General features: G+C 62.6%; 1 protein-coding gene across 2 annotated transcripts in view; it reads right to left on the bottom strand.

The window, feature by feature from the left end:
• JAKMIP1 (janus kinase and microtubule interacting protein 1) overlaps positions 1 to 20,569 on the bottom strand; it is a 58,372-nt gene that overhangs the window by 30,942 nt on the left and 6,861 nt on the right. The gene's annotated exons all lie outside the window — the stretch shown is intronic.

The following is a 20,569-nucleotide window of genomic DNA, read 5'->3' as shown; positions in this document are numbered from 1 at the left end:
GATGCCCATTAGGGGGCAGGGAGGGGACAGAGGCGGCACCATTCAAAGGTGGCCAAACAGCTCGACAGTGTGGGCTCAGGTTGGCGGGGCAAGAGTCCGGTCAGCACATGCCAGGGGTTGTGTCCGCAGATGGCCCCTAACTGGCCACTGGTGACCCTCAAGGCTGGATCCAGGGGGTAAGACCCTGCCTGGGACCCAGGGAAGGCGGCAGGACCCAACAAGGCCAAACGCTTTCTCAGCATGCCAGGAGGTCACTCTGGGTGTCCACTCACCAGCCAAAAGGCCCTCTGGGTGACCAGCACGCCCACCAGGAGGCCACTTTGGGTGGCCAGCACGCCCACCACCCTCTGCAGACCACCATGTGCGCTCAGATGGGACCCATCAGAGCCGAGGCCTCACATGGTCCTCCCCTTCTGACCACCTGTAGACACAGGACCCCACTCAGAAATGACCAGCCCCTTCCAGGAACACGGGAGGAAGTGCTCCGCAGACAGCCCCCGGGAAGGGCTCTGCTTCTGGCCCTCCTGCGGCTGGGCTCAGCCACCCTCACCCCCGCGGATAAGCGGGCGACTCTGCAGGGGACACAGACCCAGCACTGACCCGAACCCAAATGGAGCCCCCAGAGATGCAGGGCAGGGGGATACCCAGACAGGGGCCCCGTGGACACAGGGGGCGCTGAGGGGGGAGAAGTTCATGCCGAGAGGGAACATCATTTCTGAACCTTACATGCTGTGGTTCTTCCCCGCTTGGCTGCGGCTGTTCTGTGTGCTGCTGTGAGGCCCCTGTGAGACCTGGGTGCAGGCCACAACAGGGTGTCCTCCTCCTGGGCTCTCCTCCCTCTCAACATGCTCCCAGCCCAACCCCCGTTTCCTGCTGTTCCTGCTGTTTAGAGCATGCCTTTCTAAAGGACAGAGGGCAGCACGGGAAAGACCCTGCGCCAGGCAGAGGGCAGCACTGGGCGAGGCACTGCATCAGCAGAGGGCAGCACTGGGTGAGGCACTGCATCAGCAGAGGGCAGCACCAGGCAAGGCCCTGCATCAGTGCTCCGGAGGAGGCAGCAGGGGCAGTGTCTGGGCTGGCCACCCCAAGCCAGCCTTTGTGGTGGCCAGTGCCTGGTGCCCCGGGCCTGGCCGCGTCCTCGCACTGCTAACTCATTCGGCTCAGCCCGCGCTCAGACCAGGCTCTGACAGGGCCAGGGGGGACTCACTCAAGCCTCTCCACACCACCACACGGGGCTCCACCAAGGTCCCCAGAGTCCTACTCGCTCCCGCAGAGCCCCAGGTAGGGCTTCGGTGCCAGGGACATACTGTGGCTTGTTTGACCTGATATCCCCCGTTTCTAGGCTGAGCAACGCAGGCTGCCCCCCTCACTGACGCCCACCCCAGCCGTGCTCAAAGCCCCTGCTGCTGTCCTCCACTTCCCCCTGGAGCCCAGCCCTGCCCTGTGCCAAGGCCCCCTGGACACACCTCCCGGCCCTCCCGGTCACGGCCACCAGAGGGCAGCCCACGACCTGCCCAGAATGAGGAGGCCTGGCTCTTGGCAAACGGGAGGGGCGCCTGGCAGGAGCTCACCCCCCCCCCCCCCCCCCCCCCCCCGTCCCCAGTCTGCGCACCTTGGGGCTGGGTCAGGGCCGGGGAGCCTGGGGGCACTGCTGGTCTGAGTGCCCCTGAGCTCCCCTGAGGGTGTCTGCAGCCAGGCCACTGAGATGCTCTGCAACAGCCGTGCCACTGCAGAGCCCAGCGCAGCATGGAGGAGTGTGTGTGTGTGAGCGCGTGCGCATACGTGTGTGTGCACGCGTGTGTGTTTGTGCGTGTGTGTGTGCGTGTGTGTGCCTGTGCGTGCACATGTGTGTGCATATGTGTGTGCGTGTGTGTGTGTGCAGCAGCCCCCTCCACGCGGTGCCATGCAGGGTTGGGCCCAGAGCCCCTCCACACAAGCTTCCCCGACCTGGTGCCACGCTAGGACGGTACCACGCCCTCCGTCACGCAGTGCCCCGTGGGGGGCTGCAGGGGGCCCTGCTGCACTTGTGGGGAAGGCCCAGTGAGCCCCGGCAGCTGGACCATGGGCAGGCCCCCTCCCTCAGCCCCCGGTGCGGCCAGAGAGTGCAGGGCTGTCCACGCGGGGCTGCCGTCTCCAGAGCAGCAGCCTGAGGCCAGCGCGGCTCACGGCCCTATTGCTGCCCTGGCCTGTGGCCATCACACAGCCGCAGAGCCGGGCAGAAGCCAGGGCCAGGTGGACGGCAGCGGCGAGCACAGGGACAGGTGGCCGGCTCCACACAGCAATGGGGATACCCGCCTCCCCCAAGCCCACAGAGTCGGAGCCAGACGTGCCAGGAAAACATGAGGCCATGCGGAGCACAGAGCTGGGAGTCAGCCGGACGCTGGGGAGCCAGGAGGGCAGGACAGGAGGCTGTGCCCAGCCCCAGGGAGGCTCCTCCCGGTCTGGGTTTCCGGAGTCTCAGACCCCCTCCAGGGCTCCCCTTCTGCCCCGTCCCTCAGAGCATCATAAGACCCTGCAGAAAACGTCACCAGTGCTGGGCCCTGACCATCCAGGCTGTGGGGTTGTGCCTCCCCAGCAAACACGGTGCACATCTGGAGCTGCGGGACACGGTGCAAGGTCCCACCCCGGCCCTGTGCCCCCCCGAGAGCTGTGAGAGCCTTCCTGGGCTCTGGGCAGGTCTGCACACCCTCCAAGCCCACAGCCGACTCGGGAGCACTAGGAAGCTCAGCTTCTGTTGCAGATCATTGGCATTTTTCCCAGCAGCAACATTAAAACATCAAACCCACTTTCCACTCCTTACAATATGCCCGCCACACTGGAACACAGAAGAAAGGACTGTCAGACTGATGGAATCGCACCAGGAGCCACACGCTGACCCTCAGTTACATGGTCAGGCCACCTCCCACCGAGGACACAGTGTAAGAAATAAAGCAAGGAGAGTCTCTTCAGGGGCTGGAGAGAGCACAGCGGAGAGGGCACCTGCTCTACACAGAGCAGACCTGTGTTCGATCCCCGGCATCCCATATGTCCACTGAGTAAAGGTAAAGGTAAAGGCCCTCCCGTTGATCATCGATTTGCTTGAGCGGGCCCAGTAACGTCTCCATTGGAGACTGTCCACTAAGTACCGTGGAGTAATTCCTGAGTGCAGAGTAGGGAGTGACCCCTGAGCACCGGCGGCTATAGCCCAGAATCCCCCATCCGCCCAATAAAAAAAAATAAGGAAAGTCTCTTCAACAAATGGTGCTGGGAAACTGGTAGCCACATGCTGCAAAAAAGGAATGTGGAGAAGCCTGTCCCATGCCATACTCAGGAGTTAATTCCAAATGGATCAGAGATGGGGGGAGCATGTTTGGGAGACTGCGGGCGGTGGGGGGGCACCTTCCCGCACATGGCTAACCAGGTTCCGGGTCAGTCCTGGCACTCCCGGGTCCTCTGAGCACAGAGTTCAAGAGTAACCCTGAGGCCCGCCTGGTGTAGACCCAAAACAAAACACGAGAGCACAAGCCTTGACATTCGACCCGAGTCCAGAGAATGCACAGAGGAAGGCACCCAGAACCCACAGTGCCGGGTCTGGGAGGCCTTCAGCGGCGCAGCCCCACTGAGGAGAACAGGAGCAAAACAGGCCAACGGGAGGCAGCGGGTGAACGGGAGGGAACAGCAGTCCCGACGGGGAGAAACAGCCGCTCACCACACGTCCGACAAGAGTCACAGAGCACTCACAGAACCGAGCAGCGAGACAGGGGCCCCCCAAAATGGGAGGGGGCAGAGCTGGACAGACGCTTCCTCAGAGAAGGCCAACAGGGGCGCGAGAAAGTGCTCCTCAGAGAAGGGCAAATCCGCAAGGCTGGGAGCCAGTGGTGTGGGGGGCACGTGGCGAAAAGGGCCTCCGCACTCATGGCTCCCGTCCAGCCGCTGGACAGAGGCTTCTGGAAGGACTGAGAACGGAGCTTCCACCCACCCGGCGGTTCACTCTTTCACATGCACCTCAAGAGCCCCAAGAATCCGAAAAGGCATTTGAGCGCGTCTATCTCCGGGGCACATCCACCTCTGCCAGGGCCTGCAAACGGCCTGGGGCACAACGGGGTCTCGCTCGGCTGAGGACAGTCACCGTGACATCAGGCAGCTGAAGGGGCTGGGGTGGTGTCGGAGGGAGGAGGGTCGCTCCTCATCCGAGGAGGACACTTAGGGGAAAGGGCAGTGAGGGCAAGCCCTAGGGGTCAGCCTGGGAGGCCGTTAAGGGGGGGAGAGGAGTGGCTGGGGGTGGGGGGGGGGGACGCTGGGTCTCGCGGTGCTGTGGGCAGCCCCTGGGTCAGGGTGGACAGGCCTAAAAAACGGGCGTGCCCCTGCAGCCGGGACAGGTACCACAGCTCTTGCACGTGACCCCCAGACACCGTGGCCACCACAGCAGGGAAGGGCCAGGGCTGGGGCTACTTCCTGAGTGTCCCTGCGGCCAGCAGTAGCCTGGGACATCCCCTGTGGACACGGGAGCAAGAGTTCCCGGGGAGGAAGCGGCCCCATCCAGCGGCACGCACAAAGGCTTCTGGAAGAATTGAGAGCGGCACACAAGTGTGTGGGGCCAGCCCAGGCAGAGCCAGCCTGAAGGCCAAGGGGGCCCAGACCGCGTGTCAACAGAACACAGAGACGGGCGGGAGGGCAAGTGCTAAGGCCCGGCACCCTTCGCGACGAAAACACGGGAGGACCGGAGCAGGAGGTTCTCGCGTCCTGCGGGGCCTGGGAGCAGCTGGGAGGGGAAGGACAAGGGACAGTGGGAGCAACGGGGAAGGGGGGACAGAGAGGCGAGGGGAGGGAAGAAGGGAAAGAAGGAAGAGGGGAGGGAGGGAAGGAGGGAGGGAGGGAGGGAGGGAGAGAGAGAGGAGAGCAGAGAGGGCAGGAGAGGGGAGGAGAAGGGAGAAGACGAACGGAACAAGTGAGCTCCCCAAGGCAGCAAGGTGCCAGATTAATACCCCAAAACGACAGTATCCAAGTGCTGGCAGGGAAACCTGAGAAAGAAAACCAAGTCTGACAGCACCAGCCACAGTCCAACAGTCCACCGGCCCAGACTCGTCCCTTCTGCCCGCAACCGCCAAGGGGCCAAGCGGTACCAGTCGCCTGGTCGTGCCTGTGCCCGGGGCCCACACCACAGCCTGGATTCCCCGAAGCCAAACGCTCACACCAGGGTTCCCCCAGGGGACTCTGCCTCTGCCGCCTGGTATCTGGGCTCCCCTAAGTGCCTGAGGGTGTCTAACACACCCAGGCTCTGCGACGTCCTAGGGAGGAAGAAGGGTCACCTCGAAACCCGCGGGTGGGCTGTCTTGTGCCCCCAGCCTCGAGGCCTGGGCAGGGCACTTCCGGGAGGCTGCTCTGGAGGCTGGGACATAAATGAGGGCCCCCACCTCGGCCCCCAGGCTCTGGGGACCTGAATAGCGCTGCGCACCTGGAGGGGAGGGGGCCTGGCCCGCAGCCTGGCCATGCCGTCAGGGGAGTGGAGAGGGACAAGCCGGGCTAGAGCCTCAGACGCAGCCCCCAGCCCCCAAGGCCTGGCCCAGCAGCCCTGCAGGGGCGTGTGACAGGGGCCAGGTGGGCTTCCAGACGGGGTCTCGGGCTGGGTGGGGTGAGAGGGGCTGATGTCGGGGAGATGCCTGGGTGGGGGTGGTGGGTCTCTGGGGGGCACTGGGGATGCTCTGAGGACTACAGGGACGAGGAGACCAGCCTGGCTTGGGGCCCCCGCGCAGGCAGTAGCTGCCCAGGCCACCCAGAGCCCCCACCTCCCTTCTGCTGAGGGGCCTCAGGCACGGACCAGCAGCCCGGGGCTCCTGCTTATGAAGCAGGGCGTGCAAAGGCCCCTGGGACGCTCAAGGCCTTGGTGGGGCGAGTGCAGCATCGAGCCGGGGCAGTGCCAGTTAAGTGCCTCCCGCGGACTGGCCCTCTGGCCAGGTCCTGACTGTGTTTAAAAGCGGAAGCCGATGCCGAGAGCCCCGGGTTGCTGTGCAGGAAGAGCCCCGTGTCTGCTCTGCGCTGCCCGCTCCTCATGGCAGCGTGGTCACCGGCAGAGGCCCAGACAGGCTCCAGGCTGCTCCAGGCCACTCCCCACCCCGCGCGCCCCCACCCACGAGTGGCACGTGGGCCTGAGACGGCTGTGGTCTCCCCACACTTCATTAGGTGGACGTCCCTCCCAGACAAAGGGCTCCCAGCCCAATGGGCCTTAGGCGACACGGGGGTAGCACAGACCACAGGGAAGTCCGTCCCCTGCACAGGGAACACCAAGGGCCACAGCTGTGCCCAGAGTCCAGCCTCACTGCAGGCAAAGGCCAAGAACCAGCAGGATGTTCTCGCTGACAGGTGTGCAGTACTCATGCCAGCGGTGCTCTGGGCAGGCAGCTGCAGGCTCACTGCCGGGGATACCGGTGGCCATGACATCTGGAATGCGGCCTGCGGGCTCCCACTGACCCCCAGCACACGGTGCTGCTCCGAGACAGCTAGAGCCTGTCACCAGGGATGAGCGTGACCCGGGAATGCCCGGGGGCAGGACTGGTGCAGGCTGGTGACCGGCGTCCCAGGCCCGCCCCGCAGAGGCTTTGGACAGGTCTCTGCCCCCTGCCACGAGCACAGGAAGCGGATCGCAGGCAGTGGGGCCCCATTTCCCAGGGGGGACCTGCATCACGGCACCCACTGATATCACAGTGCTCGGGATCCCCGTAAACCAAAGAAAGGGCTGCCACCCAGGCAGGGCGGGTGGGCAGGGCCGGGTGGGAGGGGGCCAGGGCAGACTCCGAGAAGCTACCCAGAGGCCCAGCAGAGCCTAGTGGGTCACCGGGCCCAACCCAAGGGGAGAGCAGAGGCCCAGAACACGCCAGCCACCGCCAGGTCCCAGATAAAGAAGAGGCGATGCCGTTTACAACCAAACCCAGAGGCGGAGGAACAGAGACGGTGCTCGGGAAAGGAGAGCCAGCGCCGCGGGAAGCAGCTCGGGCAGCCCTCGCCCACGGCTGCTGCCCTGTGGGGCCTGTACAAGCCCCTTCCCGGCCTCTCTCCTGGATCAAGCCCAGGGACTGCTCCAGGGGCCCGGCCACGATTCTCCTGCCCGCCACAGCCCCGCATCTACCTTTGGGACCCAGCCACCAGTCCCGTGCGCCCGGAGGCGACTCTCAGAGAGCCGCAGTGCCGGAGGCCCCCACGGGGTGCCCCGGCCAGGACCCGCCTCTCCCCAGCCGCTCTGAGGTCCACGGCCAGGACAGGGCGGACACGCTCCCCGCTCGGGCCCCCCACGTGGACGCACACTCGGGAGAGCTGCCCTGAGAGTGGCAGGGCTGAGGCCCGAGGCCAGGCCAGGGTGCGCCGGGGCAGCTTCCTGTCCCCGGGCCCGTCCTGGGCGGAGCCACACTGCCACCTATCTGTCCTCTCGCAGCTGACCCCCCCCCCCCCCCCCGGCCTCCCCAGCGCCGGCCTCGCCCACCAGCACGGACACCTCCTCTGCGCCCCTCACCCCAGTGGCACCCACCGTGCCAGGGCCCGAGCCTTGCGAGTGACCCGCCCCTGACCGAGGCAGCCCTGCCTGTCCTCCAGGTGCCGCCTGCCCAGGCCGGGCTGCTGTAAGGCATCTCCAGGGGGACGGCCAGTCTGCGGAGCCCGGCGGCGGATCCCCCAAGCTGGGCGCCAACCCACCCGCACGCCCCTGCTGTCCTGGGGGGGGGGGGGGGGGGAGCCCGCAGGGCCTCCGGCACTGCGGCTCTCTGAGAGTCGCCTCCGGGAGCCCCTTCCCACCACTCTCGGCCCCAGGCCCACCCGCCCAGCCCACGGCCGCCTGCTCCCTCCCGGCCGCTCTGAGCCACAGTGCTCCTGGCCTTACCAGGAAGTGGATCCGCTTCCAGAAAGTGTCGGCCCGACTCCCCTGGGCACCGTGGGGCCTCCTGGGGATGTGGGGCCCCCAGCACGCCTGCCCGCAGGTCTGCGGCAGCGAGAGCCTGGCAGGCCCCACCCACGGCCAAGGTCCCTCCAGCTGGAAAGGGGAGCCCCCGCGTGACCTTTGCCTGGCCTCCCGCCCAGGCCCACGCCCACGCCCATGCCCCACCCACCCCCAGAGGCGGGAAGCAGGACTCTGAGGGGTCACCCTCTGCCGGTGGGGGGGGGGGGTGACTGGGTGACTGGCAGCGGGCACCACGCATCGCAAAGGGACACAGCCCCCGCCCAGGGGGACAGTCAGGAGCACGGCGGGCAGGACTTCTGTCCCACAGGGGACACCTCCTGGGCCAGCGACACGCACAGCACACACACTCACCACACGTTCACTACACACACCACACACACACCACGCACACTCATCACACACTCACACACCACACATTCACCACACACCCCACACACACTCACACATACCACACACTCACCACACACACTCACATACACACTCACCACACACACCACACATTCACCACACCCCACACACACTCACACAAACACACACACCCACTCTCATAACACACACTAACCATACACAGACGATTCACACACACATATGCCACACAACTCATCATACACACACCACACACACTCAAACACACCGTACACACTCACAGCACACATACACTCACACACAGACACACACTCATACCACACACACACACACACACCATACACACACATACACACACGCACACACCCTTGGTGACCATGCCCAGGAGTAGCCTCAGAGAGGCCTGGGCAGGGAGGGCAGAGGAGGGGGCAGGGCCTGGGTGCCTGGCGGGAGCAGCAGCTGAGGGGCAGAGCGGCCCCAGAGGCAGGCCGTCCCCGCCCACTGTCCTGTCAGCCCCACAGACACCTCCCTGCGGGACCCACACCCAAGGTCTGAGAAGCAAGCGCACCCCACCCTGCCCACTGCCACCCCGAGCCCGCTCCCCGGTCCCCTCCTCACAGCCAGGCCCTGCACCCCAGCAAGGCTCACCAGCCCCGCCAGAAACCTGGGGGTCGTCCTCATCATCACTGAAAGCACCGGGTGACCCAGTGGTTCTCAAACTCCGTGCACGGAACCCCTGCAGTGACAGGGGGTCCCCGAGTCCAGGCAGTCCCCCCGTTGCCGCTCCAAACCCCGGCCCAGAACCGGGCCCCCCACGTGGAGGGCTCCCCGGCGGCTCGCCAGTGACACAGACGCCTTATTCCACGGCCTGGAGAAAATGGTGGGGCTCCCTGCTGAAGAAGAGCTGCATCTGGCCGACGTGGCAGAGGTCACGGTGCCCAGCAGGGCTGGAGAGGCAGGTCAGGCAGGTCCCCGTGCGGCAGGGCAGGGGCTGGCTCCCCTCTCGCCTCTGGCAGGGTGCGGGGCCAAGAGCAAGACAGGCTCCCCCTGGAGAGCCCCTTGCCCTCGCTGAGCACCCAGACAGGCGGCAGGCGGCCAGGGTCCAGGCTAGACGCAGACTCCCAGAGTCAGGGAGACAGGCCTGGGCAGTCAGGGCAGCAAACATCGTCTCCCCCAGGCCCCCAAACTGCAGCAAAGCAGGACACAGGCCCCCCAGGCCTCCTGAACCCGGAACCTAGGTGGGCTGCTGTTCTGACTCAGCCCTCGGGGCACGGGGCCCCAGGCCGGGCCATAGCCTAGACCCCAGAGGAAGCTGGGAGAGAAGCCGTGCGCCTCCTCTCCACTGCCCTCACCTGCCCTCGGACAGATGCAGACCCCTGATGCAAAGGCCCAGCCACGCGCCCTGAATTGTCTGGGCTCCCCTCCCCCAGAGACGCTGGCCGGAGGGCAGGACCCAGCTCTCGGGAGAGGCGCCGCTGCCCCACCCAGCCCGGACACCAGCCCAGCAGGGCCTGAACCCAGTCACCACACCGCAGGGCGGGCCTCAGGGTCTCCGGGTATCACAGCCTTCAGGTGGCTCATCGTCACTAACGTGCGTGTGGGAGGGTCTGCTGTGGTCTAGGGGTTCGAGTTTGACTACTACCATCGCCGCCATCACTGCCTACCACGACCCCCAGATGACCACCACCCGGCACCCATCCGCAGTGCCCACCACTGAGGACTAGGAGTCTGGGGCAGGCACAGGGATGAGCGGGGCGTCCAGGCCCTGATGCCGTGGCTGCATCAGCCCCTTCCGCCTGGGCTCAGAGCCGCGCGAGTGTGGGGCCCGGGGAGTCTGTCCCCTGCGTGCATCTCTCTTGGCCAGCTGTACCAGCCTCTGCCTCCTGCTCCAAGCACGAGTCCCCACACCCGTGCCCCTCAGTCCTGCCCAACTGCCCAGGGGAAATGCCGCTCCCCAGGCCACCGGACTCTGGGCCGAGCTTGGCAGAAGCCCCTGAGGGGGCAGCGCTGATGAGACCACAAACAACCAGCGCCCCAGCTCCTGGGCACAGAGCCAGCCACAGTGCCACCCCCTGAACCCTGGTCTGCTCAGCCCCTACACCCCACCCCTGCCCCCACCCCCCAGGCCGCTTGGAACCACAGACCCTGCCGCCCCAGGCCCCGGCTACATCTGCTGGACTTGAAGCTTCGAGGCCCAGTGGGGTGAGCTGCAGGTTCCGTTAATCTGGAGCAGCGGGAGACGGGTCCAGCCTCTGCTCGTGCCCCCGGCCCCTTGAGCATGCCTGGACAAGGCCCAGCCCTGGACCTGGCCCACAAGGGGCATTCACGCAGAGGCCACCGTGCCCCAACCCCCAGGCCCCCGGAATCGAGTCCCTCCCACAAACTGGAAGGAGTGTCCGACATATGAGACCGCCCTGCCCATCCAGGCTGCCCAGTTTGCTCACTCAGCTGCACCCCTGCCCGTCCGTCCACGTCACTGTCCCCATGGCTGGGGAAGCAGAAACAGCCGCTGCCCTGTAGTTCCTCAAGGTCTGCAGGGGAGCGGCCAGTAATCAGATGACAGTGGTGGACGAGGCCAGTGCTCACAGCCTGGGGGGGCTTCCTATAGGAAGCGGCCCCAAGCAGCACCTTCAAGGAGCAGAACACGGCAGCCGGTGAACGACGGGGGTGGGGGGAGGGCAGGCCGGGAGGGGATGTGCAGGCTCTTCTCTGTTCCAGGGAGGGACCATCCTGCCACAAGGGGAGGGAGCAGCTTGCTGATGGCCCCAGTACATTGCTCCCACTTGGACTCGCGCACCAGCCGAGAGCACAGAAGCCCGAGGGGAGCGGGGCCGACATCGCCCCCAGAGCCCCACTGAGGCCCGGGGTCCGACTCACTCAGTGCCAGGTCCCAGCCCTTCCTCTCGTCTCTCCTCTCCCCACAGTAAACACAGTCCCGAAATAAGTAATGAAATTTCAAAATTAAAAAAAGGAAAAAGAATAAAAGGGCGAGTTCAGAGGACAGTACAGCAGGGAGGGCATCTGCCCTGCGCATGGCCAGCCAGGGTTCGATCCCCAGCACCCACAGAGCCAGGAGCCAGTGCTCACCCAAGCCAGTCTCCTCGTCAGCGGCGCCCAGACCACAAACTCCCACAGACAATCCTAGGAAAGAGGACAGGGAGGTCCTGGTCAGCCTCACTGACCAGAGGCTGGGCCTGAGCAGGCCAGGGCGGTCAGCCCTGGTCCATGGTCCCACATCCCCTGCCCTCAGGGCTGGCCACACCTGGGCAGGCCAGCACATGCTGGGAACTGAGGGCCGAGACCTCCCAGACACTGTGGGCCTCAGTTTCCCCATCAGTCAGCCCAGGCCAGCGTGCAGTAAGCCCTCCTACCTACCTACCCACAGGCTCTCCTGGAGGGACCCCCGAGCTCCCAGAGGAAGCCCCGGCCTCCTGGACAGGGTCAGTCATAACAAAGATACCCCAGGCCTCTGCTGGCCACCTCCTCGCCCATGCCCCCCACATGGCCAGCCTGAGTCCAACAGCCAGATAAGGCCTGGAGTCTCGCCCCCCCCCCCACCCATCCTGAGCATGAGACCACGATGGCTTGCAAACACCCGGATTTCCCCTGCCCCGCTCACAAACGCCAAGCCCAGTGGCCCTCCAGACTGCCTGGCCAGGGGCTGGTCCCCGTGCTCCCTGGCCACTGACTGAACCCTTTCCCACCAGCAGCTGGGGTGGGGGGTTGCCGAGGCCGTGTGGCTCAGGGAGGTGGGAGCCATGCCCAGGGCCAGAACAGACAGGGGAGCCCCGAAACTAAGCCTGACCCATGGACAAAGCACAGTACTTCCCCCACAAATGTCCTGCCACCTCTAGAAGAACAGCCCGAGGCTCCCAACGGGCACAGAGGCCGCACGCCGGGCTCCTGTATCCTTTCACGGTCCACACGCTGAGTGCGAGGCCAGCTGCCCAGCAGCTCCCTGCCACCTTGTCACCCTGAGCATGGCCATCAAACTGCCCAGGCAGCGGACACCGGCCTGACCAGAGCCTGGCCCAAGAGGATACACCCGGGGGTCAGCTGATGGGCAGCTGTGTCCTGGAGAGAAGGCCCAGGGCCAAAGATTGGGTCCAAGGGAGGGACCCTGAGCCTTCCACCCCGACTGTCTCCTGGGCCACAAACCCATGGCACCTCCCCCGCCCCTGCCCCTCCTCTGCCAAGGGGCCCCTGCCCAGCCCCGGGAAGGTAGGGGTGGGGAAGACAGGCAGGAAGGTTCAGGTCAGGGCATCGTACCTGCCCCCCTCAGCCCGACGCTGGCAGCAGCTGAACCAAGAGACGACCTTCATCAGACCCAACTCCCAGCACAGCTGTCTCAGACATCCCAGGAGGCCCAGGACAGCATTAAACCCCCGGAACACGGGCTCCGAGAGAAGCCACTTCCCAAGGCCCACAGCTCCGAAGCAGCAGAGCCGAGACCTGGGCTGGGAGGCTTGTCTGCAAGTCCGCTCCCCCGGGACCCGGGGAACACTGAGGCTTGCCTGGGATGCTCTGGACTGAAGAACAAGCTTCCTGGACCTCAGGCCGCCCCCTCCAAGAAGAGCGGGGACCTCCGGCCTATCCAGTGCTGCTGAATGAGCCACACGTGTCCGCACAAGAGCAGCGTCACATACTCCAACTCACAAGACGCTTCCAATATCGTTACCGAACCACCTACTTCCACTCCTTGCCAAACATACCCAGAAGCACAATTTCTGATTAAAAATGCTACTCGCATTCAGAACCCACACAATGAAAGGCGCCCTAGGAGAGGAGAGAAGCTAATCAACGTCCACAAGAAGCCACGGAAACTGGCTTCAGAACATCCTGTGTGTGCGGAGGTTTATTTTTCCCATGCATCCTCCAGCTCCTCGTAAAAGCTTACCAGATGCCGCACTGCAGGCAAGGCCTGGTGGGGATGAGCAGTGGAGAATGAGCCCCAAGCTCCAACAACGCAAGGCGGGGCCAGAGAGAGTCCTGGGGCTGGGCATCTGCCCACACAGTGGATTCCGGTCAGACCCCTGAAGCCCCCAGGAGTGATCTCTGAGCACAGACCCAAGAAAGCCCTCGGCACAGCTGGATGTGACTTCCCCAGAAAGAAGGAGCAGCCCGGCAGACCCAAACTTCTCTCCGTCAGAGAACTCAACCAACTCAACAAACATGCACCCACTGATATGGCTGTGCTTATGCAACTGTCCTACGGCCAAAAGTTCTCCACCTTCACAAATTCTCTCTCCTCAAAGAACGGCCCATTTCTGTGTCTCAGCAGAAGACGACGAAGTGCTCTGGCTACAGTGTCCCAGCTAGAAAGCAGAGGATGGGGGGCTGGCCGCTCCCCCGTGTGTCCAGGCTCTTACCTGCTCTGCTTCCGGGCGCCGGCATCAGGCCAGGCCTCCAGAGAGAAGCACTGCCCCGCCTCAGGAACCTCAGGGGACCCACAGTCATTGGCAACTGGCCGGCCCCAGCGGGGGCTTCATGTCTTCATGCACCCAATCTCACTGTTATCTCCATTTCCTGGGCAGACCACGTCCACCGGAAGCAGCGAAAGGGCTCATTCACGTCTCCACCTGCTACACGCCTTTGCGCTTGCAGCCACTATCGGCTGGTTCCTGGCAACGCCCTGCACCATCTGGCATCTCCCCCTGCCGACGCGCGAGGCTCTTTGAAGAAGTTCCTTCCAAGAGGCCCTGCCCAGCAGGTGGTGCCGCGTAATCACACCAGCAAAGCACACGACTGGTGTCGGAGGTGAAGAGAAACTTCCTTTGTGGTTTCCGCATCCTTTCGACAGAGGCGCCCAGAGCACTCGGCACCGAAGGCCGTGGACAGAACTGCAGGGAGGGCCGGGCAGAGCAGTGCCCCCGCCCGACAGAGCAGCCCCCGAACAGGAGCAGAGGACTGCCACCTCGGCCACTCTGAGCGAGTCCAGATGCCCGGGGAAGGGCAAAAGCACCTCAAGACAGGAGGCAGACGAGGAGGAGGACGCGGCTGCAGGGTGGCGGCGAGGCCTCCGGAAGCGCTTTCAGAGACGTCGCCTCCTGTCTGACTGTTGTTCCCCTCCCGGACCCACCCCTCAGAGCGGGCCCATGGCAGGGGCGAGCAGGCAGCCCCCTCCAGGGCTCTGGACCCTCAAAGGTCAGTTCCCAGACTACTCCCTCGGGGTCAGTTCCTGGTGGTCCGAGGGCTCCATTTCCCCACCTCTTGGTCTGAGGATCAGAAGGACACCTGGAGGCTGAGGCAGAAAAACAGGCCGCACGCGACAGCAGAGGTGAGGGGGAGAGGAAGGGGGCACCACGCGGGCCGGGACCTGGAGCACTGCAGAGTGAGCAGCCTGGCAACCAGAGGCTCCTCAGGTCCACAGTCTGATCCAGTCCCGCTCTCCTCGGGGCAGCCACCGGACGTGCTCTCACACAGGTCATAAAGGAGACAGGACACCCGGCGTGGCAAGGAGGGGTGACGGGCTGGGGCACAGACACCCAGACAGGGGTGAGGGACTGTCTTGGTCGCCCTCCTCGCAGCCGGCTTCATGAAGGCTGAATCCACGTGCCCCGCCCACGGTGGGCACCCACAGACAGCTGTGGAGGGAGGACCACAGGAGCCAGAGCCCCGCCCCACCCCTCCCAGCCAGGGCGGTCTCATCCCTGACACCTTCCCTTTGTAACTAAAATTGTGGTGCCCCCCAAGCTCCCTCCCTGGGGGCGAGAGGGTGCCCACGCAGCAGGGCTGACCCCTCCCAGAGCCCCGAAGCCGGCTGGTGCGCCCTCCTCAGCGCCAGTGTGGACTGTGAGCACAGAAAGCACCAAGCAGAACTGCCCGCCCTGCAGATCCACAGGGCACCGGGGGCCAGCGGGCGGGAACACCCAGGCCCACCGACCTCGGGAGTAACCAGCACCCACGCCAGATCCACCCTCCACTGCAAACTGCAAAGTGCAGAATTTCCCAGGGGTCGTGTTCCAAGGCAGATTTCTGCGACCTGCCCCCGCCCACCTCCGCCTGATGTTTCAGACCCACTCGCTCAGCAGGGCCGAGAACGTGCATCTGTTAGGACCCAGTAATGTTGACGAGGTGGGGCCGGGAGCCGTTCGGCTCTGACCTGGTGATGCCAGGCTCTCCTCTCGGGGCCTAGAGGCGGGATGGGCAGGGTTGAACTGGAGGGACAGGGTGGCATGAACAAAGATGAAGGAACAGGAAACCAGGCGTGGGACATCCGTAGTCGTGCCAGCCGGGCCGTGGAGGCATGGACGTGAGTGATGGGGCGTGACGGGGAGGGAGAGTGGGGTGTGGGCGTCAGGCTGCTGGGGCATTCAGTGACACTAGAGCTCACCAATGCTGACGGCTAACTGCACTGCACTGGCATCCGGAGGCAGAAAAATGGTCCAGAGCCCTGGAATGGTGCCCACCATCGTTCTTCTGGCTCTCTAAACAGCAGCAGCCACGCCCACAAATGCTCATCCTTACAGTGAACCGGGGTACCTGCACGCAGCTCACACGCATCTTCTGGTGGGTAGACTTTAAATCATTCCTAGGTTACTTCTAATACCTAATACTATGGAAGTGCCCCGTTTGTTGCCACACTACATTGTTGAAGGAACAATGACAAAAAAAGACTCTGTCCGTGTTCCTACAGATGCCAGAGGGCTGGCTTCAAAGTGGATTTCCATTCCTGGCTGGCTGAGCCCCCCGGGGCTTTGTGGGGAGAGCACGGGGGCAGCAGGGGCTCGCCCGAGTGTCTCTCGGCCCAGCTGCCTCACGGAGCTGCCCGAGTTCTCTCGTGTCGACCCGGCTGTTCTCTCCACCACTGAAGGTAGGGTACGAGAGATCCAACTGCAGCTGCTGGCTCTTCCCTTCCTTCATCTGTTCCTTTTGGGCTCCATTCCTTTTGTTCTCTTTGTCCGGGGCATACATTTATCATTACTCTATCGTTTTGATGGACTCACTTCCTTAGTTACAAACTGGAGTTATAAAGCATCGTGACCAATGGTCCCACCTTATCTTTACTTTCATTGTTTTGTACTATTTGGGGGCTTGCACCTGGCTCAATGCTCAGGGACCACCCTGGAGGCTTGGGGGGGCCATCTGGGCTGCCAGGGACAGGACTGAGCCAGCCACCTGCAAGGCAAGTGTCCTGCCCACTGTCCTATCACTCCAGCTCCATCCACTTAATATATATATATATATATATATATATATATATATATATATATATAGAATCACTGTGGGAAAGGTTACAAAGCTTTCAGGTTTAAGTCTCGGTCATGCAATGATCAAACACCTTTCCCTTCGCCAGTACTCATTTTCACCACCACGGTCACAGTCACGGTCCTCCCGTTGATCATAGATTTGCTCGAGCGGGCCCAGTAACATCTCCATTGTGAGACTTGTTGTTACTGTGTTTGGCATATCGAACACGTCATGGGGAGCTTGCCAGGCTCTGCCGTGCGGGCGAGATACTCTCGGTAGCTTGCCGGGCTATCCGAGAGGGGCGGAGGAATCGAACTTGGGTTGGCTATGTTGGCGGCGTGCAAGGCAAACGCCTTTCCGCTGTGCTATCGCTCCAGCCCTTTTACCACCAAGAACCCCAATATACCCCCCTCTCACCCCTCCCAATGCCTGTGAGGAAGATGAATTCTACTTAACTCTCTATCTACTTTGATGACATTATTTCGACAAAAGATGCACCATTGTTGTGTAGAGTTTACACCCAACAATCAGAACTGCTGAAAAGGCATTGTGAAATAATTTGTTTTCTACAGCTGGTTATGAGAACCATATGATGTTGCACAGCCATAATAGCGATTTTGGATTTCTAATATTTTACTTATTAAGTCTGGAGGGATTTCTGCCAAGAGCCAGATAATTATGAGATTGGTTTCTGTGGCTCTGGAGCCATGGCTGTGCCAGAGAGCCGCTCGTGGGGGGCAACTCGTGACCTCAGTAGGGCGTGGAAGAGCTGGGAACGCCCCCTTCCCATGAGGTTGCAGTTGCCCTGTCACCGCTGCCGGCTCATACCTGGCTTTCCAATAAGCCCTGAGGCGGCCGCCATCTTGCTGCCCAGGGGGAAAAAGGCGGAAGGGAGCGACACCCCGAATCCACTTCCTTTTTTAAAACCTATCTTTTATGGGAATAGTGGCCAGTGTTCCCCCAAGTTTCCTTGTGGTTAATCATATCTGCCTCTCATTCTATTCTTTCACTGTCAGTCACTTTGTATCTTTAAATCTAGAGACATGACTCCCATAAACAGTAGAAAGTGAGTTCTTTCATATGTTCTCTCTACCTTCTGCTGTTCTATCTGTTGCCTGCCTTTCAGCTGTGCTGTTTTCCACTTATGGTCAGCATTACCATTGGCCAGGGCGAGCGTCCACCTCCCGCTTGCTGTCTCCTCTCCTTTGTCTGCGACTCCGAACCCTCTCCCTCCTTCCCTGCTCTTCTGCACTAACTGGAACAGGCCTGCATTGGACACACAAGACAAAGGTCTGCGTCTTTTCCAGCCCATGATGGAAAAATTAGCTCTATTTTGAGTTTCTTAAGTGGCCCACTTTTAATCGATCACAAACTTTTCTTCCTGGCTCCAGTAAAGAGGAGAAAATCAATTCTTGATCCAATAGTCAGAAAACATCATCTGCCAAAATGTCTATCACCAGCTTCCCGGCTGGAAGATTCTAGACTACAACTTGCCCTTCTCTCGAGGAGGGGGGGAAGGGGAAATTCACATGTCTTGGGGATGACCTTCAGGACACGGTATGAGGTGACATGAGGTGAGGTGACAGCCGGTGCTCCAGAGCATGGTGGCAGGGGTGTCGAGGACTCCTGATGGGGTCCAGGAGTTTGGTTTGGGGTTTCAAATGCAGTGGCTTCTCCTGCAAGGAGAGGGGCCCCAATACCCCTGGTTCTGAGAAGTAACAGACCAACAGTCCTACCTGCACCTGCCCAGCCCCACCAGCACCCAGGCCTGCTCAGTGGCATGACACATCCCGAGCACTTGGACTCAGTTTACCTACAAAATCCCTACCCGACTGCCAACATGCAAGAAAGAAAAAACCCCGGGCACAAGCCCCCAGCTGACAAGTAATGCTGTGAACATCAGCGCCTGCAGGCCCAGCACTTGCCCCCACCTCCGGGCCAGAGCACCCTAACTTCAGATATCCAACCCAGACAAAGGAGGCAACTGTGTCTTGACTCTGAAGTGGCCTGCGGTCACTCTGAGCTGGCCCTGCAAAAAAGCCTGGAGAGACGGTTCAAGTAAACAGATGTGATCAGGCAGAAGCATCCAGGCCCACGTTTCAGATGACTACTGCTCGGGGCGGGGGGGGTGGGGCTTACCTTTCATGCAATTGACTTGGGTTCCACCCCCAGACCCCACAGTGCCCCCCCCCCCCGAGCCCAGCCAGGAGTGATCCCCAAGTGCAGAGCCAGAAGTCAGCTCGAGCAATGCTGGGTGCAGCCCAAATACTTTTTTAAAAAATAAAATTAAAATTCTGGCAAAAAAAGAACCTCATCCAGCCCTGATCCTGGAAGGCACCAAGACGTGCAGAAACGGAATCGTGTCTTGGCTGACAGAGCTCCCTCACGCAGCTGCCCTGCCCCAGGGAGGTGCCAAGAGGAAGTGTTCCCAGAGCACTGTCCAGGAGGCAGCCTCAGAGAAAGGGACATTGTCCTGCAGGTCACCGATGGACGAGCTACCGTCTTCTCTATGGCAGTGGCCTGGCAGGGCAGCACAGTTCCTGGAAAGGGGCGGTGACACTCACCAGCTTCACCGGCTTTCACTGAGCAGGCAGAAACCACGCGAACCCTTTCCACTGCGTGCTGCACTGGCCGCTCGAGCTGACGGCTGCAGACTGAACTGGAGCTTCGAAGGGCAGACCAGAACAACAAAGAAAAGTGTCTACCCAGGTGGGGGGACAGGCAGCACCCTGGCCCAAGGCAGGCATGAGAAGAGTCCCTGGGCCTGGAGGCTGTGAGCAACAGAGGCCAGGGAGCCAGGCTGGGGTCCCAGTGTGACCTTGACAGCTACCGGACAGCTCCAGCCTAGGGGACAGCACCGAGGGGGGTAGGGCAGAGGCCCCGCCAGGCCACCAAGTCCTGTCTCCCGCGCTACCCGAAGATGCGTCTGCTGGACAGCGCCGCCGGCAAAGAGCACAGGCACAGCTCTGTCCAGGGCGGAGGGGCTGTGAATGCAGGTCTGGGGGAAGCTGTGGGATTTTACAGGAGGGAGGGGTCTGGGGAGGGAGTGTGGGGTCTTGGGAGTCTGGCTCCTCAGAAGGATCCGGCGGGTTCTGGCCCTGTCTACCCACGCAGCCAAGCCCTGTCCGCCCAGCTGAGAGGGGACCCTGAGAGGCCGTACAGGAAGCAGATCTGCCCCTGGGGTCACCAGGGCAAGACAGGCAGGCACATGCGAAGCAACGGGAGACCCAAGGGTGCATCGGCTGGTTCCTGCCAGGCTGGCACAGCACCCTCGTGGCACCACACGGAGCAGACTGGTGTGGGGAGTGGGCAGGGGGGTGCTTCATCCACATTCCCAATGGACATGGGGTCCCGGGACCCCCAGCCGATGCCCAGCAGGAGGCCCCCAGGTGTGTCCAATCAGAGTTGCCTGGGGTAGCCACGCCCACTGCCGGAAGCAGCCTGTTCTGCACTGAGCATGCAAATGCCCAGTGGACACTGAGAGAACCAGAACACTCTGGGGCAGGACGGGGGTCCCGCAGAGCGGAAGGCACCCACCTGCCTGGTGCACAGCCCACCCCCAGTGCCAGGGCCAGCACCACATACGGGCGCCCCAGCACCACCAGGCATGATCCCTGAGCACTGCTGGCTGTGACCCTAAGACAAACATGAGGCTCTAGAGCACTGCTTGGAGAGGACACAGGAGAGTGGCCAGTGCTCTCGGCCATTCCAAAGCTTGGCTGCGTCCAAGACGACTAGGATGGATGGAGGTTCACATCTGGTCCCCTCTGCACAGTGCAGAGTGAGCCAGAGAGCCAGAGAGAGTGACCATGGCCAGTGGGGCAGGGTGATCATGGCCAGTGAGCTAGTGGGCAGTGGGGCGGCCCATATGTTCCTCCTCACCCCTGCCCATGGCGGCCCGGGTCCAACCCAACCCATCTGGGTTGGGCCTCGTCACATCAGGTCTTCTGGGGGCCAGTTCCTTCCAAGGGCTCGTGGGCGCCCTCATACAAGCTCCGTCATCGTTCTCCAACCCAGCTGCCTGTTTCCGGAAACTAAAGGGGATGCAAATCGCTGGTGAGAGCCTCCCATGGACGGGGAGAGGCCAGC

Source organism: Sorex fumeus, unplaced genomic scaffold (assembly GCF_029834395.1).
Source record: "Sorex fumeus unplaced genomic scaffold, SorFum_2.1 ptg000095l, whole genome shotgun sequence".
In the NCBI taxonomy this organism is placed as follows: domain Eukaryota; kingdom Metazoa; phylum Chordata; class Mammalia; order Eulipotyphla; family Soricidae; genus Sorex; species Sorex fumeus.
The sequence above is the reverse complement of the archived record's forward strand: the minus strand, read 5'-3'. Positions and strand labels throughout refer to the sequence as shown.